Source organism: Ruditapes philippinarum, unplaced genomic scaffold (assembly GCF_026571515.1).
Source record: "Ruditapes philippinarum isolate M1 unplaced genomic scaffold, ASM2657151v2 ctg1332_1_1_1_1, whole genome shotgun sequence".
Taxonomy (NCBI): domain Eukaryota; kingdom Metazoa; phylum Mollusca; class Bivalvia; order Venerida; family Veneridae; genus Ruditapes; species Ruditapes philippinarum.
The window spans coordinates 152,722-161,997 of NW_026853962.1; the positions used below are offsets into that span (position 1 = coordinate 152,722).

The following is a 9,276-nucleotide window of genomic DNA, read 5'->3' on the forward strand; positions in this document are numbered from 1 at the left end:
TGTATAAAACCCAGACTCCCCCTGAATAATCACATGGAACAATCTGGTCTATCCCAGAATGCTCAATGAGAAGATTGATCATGCATAGATAAAGGAACCACCTGGGGTGCCATTAGTTTTATCTGATCAGTGTGTTATATTCTGTGTGTGAAATCTTAGTGGATGCAGTATTTATTTATCCTAATTATAAGAAATTAACAAGCATACTGGTTATTATATTTCAGACATTCAATTGTACATAATTATATTTAAAGGACAATTAATAACTATTTATGTTTATTGTACACATAATTAATGGCAGAGTAAATTGTAATCTGAATGTATGTCACAGACTTGCTTAGTAGAATATACTATTTTATATGGCATAAAACATATATTAAAGATTAATAGCATTCTTATTTCAGTGTTGCTTACAGGCTGTCAAGAACCCTAAGTTAAGTCTATATATAGAAAGAAACTGCAGGAAAAATACTGATGTATTTGGAAACTAATAGACATAAACACTGATTATTTCTTTTTCTATAGTTATAAGTTTTGCTCTTTTATCTATTCTTAAAAATGGAGAAGATATCTAGTAACAATAATTATAAAATAATAAAAAAAATATGAAAATAAAAAAAAAAATTTTCAAGTCTTTCTGATCATCAGTTATTTGAATAATCTTTATCTTATTTTTGATTAGTTACAATACCTTTATAGCCATTAATAAAAGGTATTTTATGGCAACAAGGAATTTACATTGTATTTAACTTTTCCATGTTTTCACACTTAAATTTTTTTAATTGATTCCTCCCAAAAAATGGCTTACAAATTTATTGAAAAGGAAGTTGGCCATTGACAATGTCCATACTAAAAATTGATTCCCTGGACCAAATCTCTCCTTTCCATGCTGTTGGACAATTGTTTGCTCTGACCATGGATTAAAAAATATCCATTGGCAATCTACAGTCGGGTTGTTATCTTAGTTTGCTTTAACTGTTGATTATTGCTTTTGATGCCCATTATAAGTTAAATCATGATTATGTCTTAACATTTTCCGAGATGAAATTTAGTTAAGTTCAATTATCCGAGGTCATTTCCAAGCTAAATATTGGCAAAGTGTTTCCAACAAATTTTACGTAAATTTTCTAAGTTCTTTTCCGAGCAAAAAAATGACAAAGTTCTAAGCTTTTTCCGAGCTGATTTTTGGCAGAGTGTTTAATTCTGAGGTAGTTTCCAAGGTTTTCTTTATTTCCAAGGATTTTTATACAAAAACCTTGGATAAAGTTTTCAAGGTTTTAAAAAAAACCTCGGAATTAAAAAAAAACCTTGTAAAACTGGTTTATTTCCAAGGTTTTTGAAGCAGTTTCCATGGTTTTTTTCATAAACCTCGGAAAATCTACACCCGGGAAATTAATTTTATAACCAGAAACTACTCCTAGAATCCAAGGATCATTTGTATATTTTTGCCATTGGTCTAAATGTAATTTTATTTTTCCAACTGAACTTACCTTATTTAAGCCTGATCGTATGGGGCTGTAGCCGTTGCAGTAGGTACAGATCTCCTAAAAGGTCTGGATCTTGGCATATTCCTATTACATTGTATACTGACTGGCTGAGTTCTAGATATGTACCTAGATGAAAAGCTTTTCCTAGAAAAACGACCTCTGCCTCTAAAATTGCTCCCATATTATCCATATAAAGGACTTTGTTGACTGAAGGTATTCCCTAAAGACAATGTACTCTCACAATTCTTTACCTCTTTACTTATGTCATCCCCAAAAAGTTTAGTTGTAACAGGCATGGAGGTTTGAGAAAGACTGGCATACTTCTTTTTAAGCAATGGCCGAATAAAATATCTTCTCCGAAGAGAAAGATTATACTGTATTTGTCCTAGGACAGTGAATAAGTCACACATTACGTTCTTAGCGTCTGGAGATATATTACCCTTAATCAATTCTGCTAATTTAATTACTGTGCCAAAACCGGTAGCTACTAGATTTTGAATGTTAACCAACATTTTATCATTCAAATGAGATTTTTTGTCCAAAATTTTCCAGATTTCTTGATTGACTAAAGGTAAGCTAGCCATTTCGCAGTTCTCAGCCACCTTATACTCATTTGTAAGGGGATCTGTATCGCAAAAAGCTGTACAAGAAGTATTTATCAGCTCAGCCAACTTAGTAGAAACAGCTTTGCCTTTTAAAGGAACCTTCAATTTTGGCATAGCCAAATCAATTTCATCCGAAGATAAAAAATTGTTATTTGGTCACTTTTAATCGAATCATCATCAAAAAGAGCCTTAGAAAACCCTTTAGAAAGGAAATCACAACTATGTGTCTGAATAGACTGAACACCAGCATGTTCGTAATTAACAGAATTTTGCTTGTTCTTGCTATTATTGGCTGTAACTTTGTTATTTTTGAATGGATTGTCTTCAAACTTGAACATAATAATCTTCAAGGATAACCCTTAAAAATAACCAGACAGACCTTGACCTTCACTCATTAATGACCTTTACTTTGAAGGTCAAATGATTGAAATTTTCATTATTTTGGCTGTAACTGGCTGTAACTTTGCTACTATTGAAGGGATCAACTTCATATTATAACAGAACATTCTTAAGGACAAGTCCTTGTTGTTTATCAAACCCAAATTGACTTGGGCTTTTTAATGACCTTGACCTTGAAGGTTAAATTACTTAATTTTCTCAGATTTGTGCATTAAATGACCATATATATTTATTGCGTGTGTGTGTGTGTGTATATATATATATATATATATATATATATATATATATATATATATATATATCTATCATCATCATCAACAACTACATTGTGCTTTTCTATTTATAGAATTGCGTGTTTATTTATATATATATATATAACGCAAATGATGTCACGTCAAAGTGTTTTTACACTAGTGTAATATCATTTTTAGCTCACCTGAGCACAACATGCTCATGTTGAGCTATTATGATCCCCCACCGTCCGTCGTCAACTATTTCTTTAAATGTTACATCTCCTCAAAAACCAATGACTGCACAGTAACCAAACTTTACAGGAATAATCCTTGGCTGGTCCCCTGCCAAACTTGTTCAAATGGTTCCAGTCTGTTGCATAAGTAGGTCACGGGGCTAGAAAAGGAGTTTTAAAAATGCAAACTTAAGAAATCTTCTTGTTAAAAAGTACAAGGCCTAGAACTTTGATATTTGGTATATTATATCACCTAAAGGTCCTCTACCAAAGTTATTCAAATTATAGCCCTGGGGTCAAAATTGGCCCCACCCCAGGGGGTCATAAGTTTTCCTTATATGTATATAGTAAAAACTTTAAAAAATCCTCCTGTCTGAAGGTACAAGTCTTAGAGCTTAGATATTTGGTATGTAATATCACCTATAGGTCCTCTATCAAAGTTTTTCAAATTATAGCCCTTGGGTCAAGATTGGCTCCGCCCCAGGGGGTCATATGTTTCCCTTATATCTACAGTCAAACTTGTATTAAGCGACCGCGCAAGGGAAACACCCAAAATGGTCGCTTAATGAAACGGTCTCTTAAGACAAAACATGATAAAAAGTCAAAATTTATACATGACATCTTTCTTTTGAATGTTTTTCAACTAAATTTATATAAATGTTTAATAATATAAACGCTCCGATAATGTAAATGAATGCTTATGTAAAAAATAACTTTCTGATATTTAATGACAAATTAGTTTTGATCCATTATGTACATGTTTGACATTTTTCCAGAATTTTTAAACTTCTCTGTTGTATTTCTTTGTGACTCCAACACAAAAACGCTGATAAGTGAAGCTTTTTCTTGTTGTGCATTTTTCATTTGAAATAAACAAACTACATCTGATTGTAACGATTAATTTAATTGCTGATCAAGTTTAAGGTCAATTCAATGCAGTCTAAATATCAACAGATAAGCGTATACACCATCTTTCACAAAGTCACATGTTGAGTTTTTTTGTCGCTTTTCGTCCGGCCGGCGTCAGTCCATCCGTAAAACTTTCTTTAAACAACATGTCCTCATAAACGGCTAAGCCAATTTCATCCAAACTTCACAGGAATGTTCCTTTGGTAGTCAACTTTAAATTTTTTTCAAAGAATTTAATTCCAAGCAGAACTCTTGTTGCCATGGCAACCAAAAGAAAAAACTTAAAATATCTTCTTTTAGAAAACCGAAAGAGCTAGAGCTTAAATATTTGGCATGAAACATCATCTAGTCAGTGTCTACCAAGTTTGTTCAAATAAATGCCCTGGGGTCAAAATTGGCACCGCCCCGGAGGGTCATTGATTTTCCTTATTTGTATATAGTAAAAACTTAAAAAATCTTCTTTTAAAAACCTAAAATAGCTAGAGCTTAGATATTAAGCATGAAACATCTTCTAGTGGGTGTCTACACAGTTTGTTCAAATAAAAGCCCTGGGGTCAAAATTGGCCCCGCCCCAGGGGGTCATTGTTTTCCCCTTTATGTGTATATAGTAAAAAACTTAAACAATCTTCTTTTAGAAAGCCCAAATAGCTAGAGCTTAGATATTAAGCATGAAACATCTTCTAGTGGGTGTCTACCAAGTTTGTTCAAATAAAAGCCCTAAAGTCAAAATTGGCCCGTAAATAAGACCAACAGTAATTTTTCAATGACGTGCCTAGCGCTTTAACGCTATGTTTATATATATAGTGCAAATGACGTCACATCGTAATATCGTTTTTAGTCCCCTACCGGTTTACCGGAGGGGACTTTAGGTTTACCCTCCGTCCGTCTGTCTGTCTGTCTGTCCGTCTGTCTGTCAGTCCGTCCGTCCACAAAACTGGATCCCGCGATAACTTCAAAAGTACTGAATATTTTATGAAACTTGATATATGGATAGATGGCAGTATGGAGATTATGCACGTCTTTTTCTTTTCTTCCTATGTTGAAAATTCTGGTTGCTATGGCAACAAATAAGCTTAAAATATGGCAAATTTTACACATAAACTGGATCCAGTGATTTTAACGCAAAAAGTAATAGAAATATTTTTATGAAACTTGTAATATGGGTAGATGGCAGTCTGGAGATTATGCACGTCTTCTTTTTTTTCTTCCTATGTTGAAAATTCTGGTTGCTATGGCAACACATAGACTAAAAATATGGCAAATTTTACACATACACTGAATCCAGTGATAACTCAAAAAGTACTGGAAATATTTTTATGAAACTTGACATATGGGTAGATGGCAGTCTTGAGATTATGCATGTCTTATCTGTTCTCCCTATTTTGAAAAAATATTGGTTGCCTTGGCAACAAATAGGCTTAAAACATGGCAAATATAACATTATTTGTGATTAGTAAAAAAGAGCTGAAATTTTTTTATGAAATTTCATCTTTAATTCAAGAGTTATCTCCTCTTTAAGAATTTTGCTTTTAAAAATGTTATATTTTGGTAACAGGGATGTTTCAAATATAATCTTTAGAGTGTCCTTCAGTCCGTCTGTCTGTCTGTTCATAAAAACTGTTTCCTGTGATCACTTTTAAAGAACTTTTCCAACAAATTTACTTAAAATATAGAAAAATTGAAACATAAGTGAATGGCCAATATTATGGCCCTTCAGAATGTTGATGGGGTTCTAACCGGTAGGGGACTTATGGATTGCTTGCAATACTATGATAATTGCTTGTTATTAAATGGATTTATTTCACTCCTGCGCCACGGTTTATGTGATAAAGTATTATATGTTCTGTTTTGTATAATAAATGTTATTGATATATGATCGTCTTCATGTTCTTTGTTGATAAAATAACCAAGTTATCAGATAATGCAAATAATTATGATTATGAAAAGATAAACCTCAACTTAACCATATTAAGTATAAAATAGGTGTCTATATAGCACATGAAATGGTAAAAATGTATCCCAGTGCCAATTCCAATATTTCTCTTGCAAGGATTTCTATAAATATATCTGATAGTTTATCAAATATTAATAATAAAAAATAGGGGTCGAGTTGACTACAGGATGGGTTGACCACAGGACGAGTTGACCAAAAAAGTGACGAGTTGACCATAGGACGAGTTGACTCGAAATCATTCCGGTCAAACCCTTCCAGACAGAGTTATGGCCCTTGATTAGTTATGCAGTATATAGAGCAATATTGCTGCTGGATTGATTCAACAAGACTTTATGGCAACCATCAATACGGCAGGGAAATTGATTTTATGTAAATAAAGCCTTATTATTAAAGCCAGTTGTGTTAGTAATAACCTGTACTCAGCGGGGGATATAAATTCAATGAATTTGCTTGTTTATAATTATGAATTATAGACACAACATTTTTTAGTTCAGTACATGTACCTTCATGTATATCGAACTCAAATTAGACCTTGTGTTATTTATGTAAGGATTTGATTTATACTTGGACAAAACAAGACTTTCTACCAAACAAATATATAGAATAATTCAGATGTGACATTTAATTAACCTTGATCATCAAGGTCAAATTAATGAAATTCTCTTATTTTATCCTCTAGCAATGAGATTTGGCCCATGCGCACAGTTTTAGATGTAAAAATGAGTTTTAATATCATTACACCTATATATTGATGTAGTGACCTACTTTTGAACTTTTATATCAGCTGACTTTGATAATTTGACGAAGTGACCTACTTTATTTTCCTTTGATGTACAGCTATGAAATTTTGACCATGTACACATTTTCAGATGTAAAATTGAACTTTGATATCAGTTGACCTAGATAATTTTACAAAGTGACCTACTTTCTGGTTTTTTGATGTACAGCAATGAAATTTGGACTTTTTGGACAAAACAACAAGTGTGACTAGGCCTACCTATTAAAATTTAAAGAAATAAGGAATAACGAAAAAAGTCACTATAATTTATTTTCAAAGATTTGTTTAAAACTTTTATTTGTTATGTTGTTTTTTAGAAAGTCAAGCATTGCCCTGCCCTTGACAGAGTTACTGCCCTTGACTTAGTATAAATTTGCAATACTCAACTTTTGGTTCATACAGAATTTATTTTAGTTCGATTGTGTAGGAAGCTATAAGCTTATACACACACTTTCGAATTTGTTCCTGGAACCAACCAGTACTGACCAATGTGTGTAAAGTTTCTTGCTCAATGAAACAACGACTTGCCCCTACCAGGGTTTGAACTCATGGGGCTAGCGATCATTAGATTACTTTAACAGAATCCTTTAATGTCAGAATGGTATTTACTGCTCATTATATTGAAAAGTATTTATCACAAAATCTTCATATTTCACATATTGAATATGCCATATGTTGTTGATTTTTGGGATTACAATAATTCAAAAGCGAAGGTCACAGGTGCCTTAAATACATGAATGGTTATGCTCATTATCTTGTAAACTATCACACAGTCTTCATATTTAACATATATTGGGATCACTATGTCAAGGGTCTTAAATGTCGGAATGGTTACTGCTCATTATATTTAAAACTATTTATCACAAAGTCTTCATATTTTACATATTGAATAACCATATGTTGTAGATGACCCCTATAGATTTTGGGATTACTATAGATCAAAGGTCAAGGTCACAGCAGCCTTAAAGCTGCACGCCACCAGATGAGCGAAAATATTTCAATAAAATCAAACCTGAGAAAAATGTACTAAGATTTTAGGATTCAAAGTTCTAGTAATAGTTTACATGTTATTTGCGATTAATGACCGATTTTTCAGTATTTATAAATATTGCGTTACTAACGCAGTAAGGGCTATTTTTAGCTCACCTGTCACAAAGTGACAGGGTGAGCTTTTGTGATCGCTTTTCGTCCGGCGTCCGTCCGGCGTCCGTAAACTTTTACTTTAAATGACATCTCCTCATAAACCACTAAGCCAATTTCATCCAAACTTCACAGGAATGTTCCTTTGGTGGTCACCTTTTAAAAATTGTTCAAAGAATTTAATTCCATGCAGAACTCTGGTTGCTATGGCAACCAAAAGAAAAAACTTTAAATATCTTCTCTTAAAAAACCATAAGAGCTAGAGCTTAGATATTTGGCATGAAACATCTTCTAGTAAGTGTCTACCAAGTTTGTTCAAATAAAAGCCCTGGGGTCAAAATTGGCCCTGCCCCAGGGGGTCATTGATTTTCCCTATATGCATATAGTAAAAACTTAAAAAATCTTCTTTTAAAGAACCCAAAGAGTTAGAGCTAAGATATTTAGCATGAAACATGTTCTAATGAGTGTCTACCAAGTTTGTTCAAATAAAAGCCCTGGGGTCAAAATTGGCCCCGCCCCGAGGGTCATTGATTTTCCCTATATGCATATAGTAAAAACTTAAAAAATCTTCTTTTAAAGAACTCAAAGAGCTATGGCTAAGATATTGAGCATCAAACATGTTCTAATAGGTGTCTACCAAGTTTGTTCAAATAAAAGCCCTGGGGTCAAAATTGGCACTGCCCCGGGGGTCATTGATTTTCCTTATATGTGTATAGCAAAAACTTAAAATCTTCTTTGAAAAAACCCAAATAGCTAGAGTTTAGATATTAAGCATGAAACATCTTCTAGTAAGTGTCTACAAAGTTTGTTCAAATAAAAGCCCTGGGGTCAAAGCTGGCCCGGCCCCAGGGGTGTCATTGTTTTTAACTATATGTGTATAGTAAAAACTTTAAAAAAAATCTTCTTTTAAAAAGCCCAATGAGCTAGAGCTTAGATGTTTAGCATGTAACATCTTCTTATGGGTGTCTACCAAGTTTGTGCAAATAAAAGCCCTTGGGTTAAATTGGCCCTGCAACGATGGGGGGGGGGGCGGTGGTGGGGGCCTATATACAGGTGAGCGACCTCAGGGCCATCATGGCCCTCTTGTTGCATATGTTGTCCTCTTTTAAGTAATTTACGTGGATTGTAAGTGGCATTGATATTGTGTAAATTGCTTTTTTTTGTTATTTCACTGAATAATACTTTTAAACACATTTTCAAAATTTTCATAAAATTAGCATAAATCTGTAGGCGTGCCGCTTGAAATGTAAGAATGGTTTCCGCTTATTACCTTGAAAAATTTCCACAGTCTTTATATTTCACAAATTGATTAGTCATAATGGGGTCACTAGTTGAAAGGTCAAGGTCTTTATGTTTCACGTATTGATTGGTTATAACTAGTAGGTCATTATTTTTCTTTTATTCGGTATATGTAATTATTTAATCTTTACTGTAATCTGCTTAGGAAGTGAAGAACAAACTTACACAAATGAATGTGCAAAATAGATATACAGAAATCTACCAAAGCATTACAGATTCAATTATAGTGGTAGAAAATA

The 9,276-nt window shown here is 33.2% G+C and overlaps 1 protein-coding gene across 1 annotated transcript in view; it reads left to right on the forward strand.

Moving 5' to 3' along the window:
* LOC132738508 (uncharacterized) overlaps positions 1–9,276 on the forward strand; it is a gene marked incomplete at its 5' end in the record, with an annotated part of 181,797 nt that overhangs the window by 151,864 nt on the left and 20,657 nt on the right.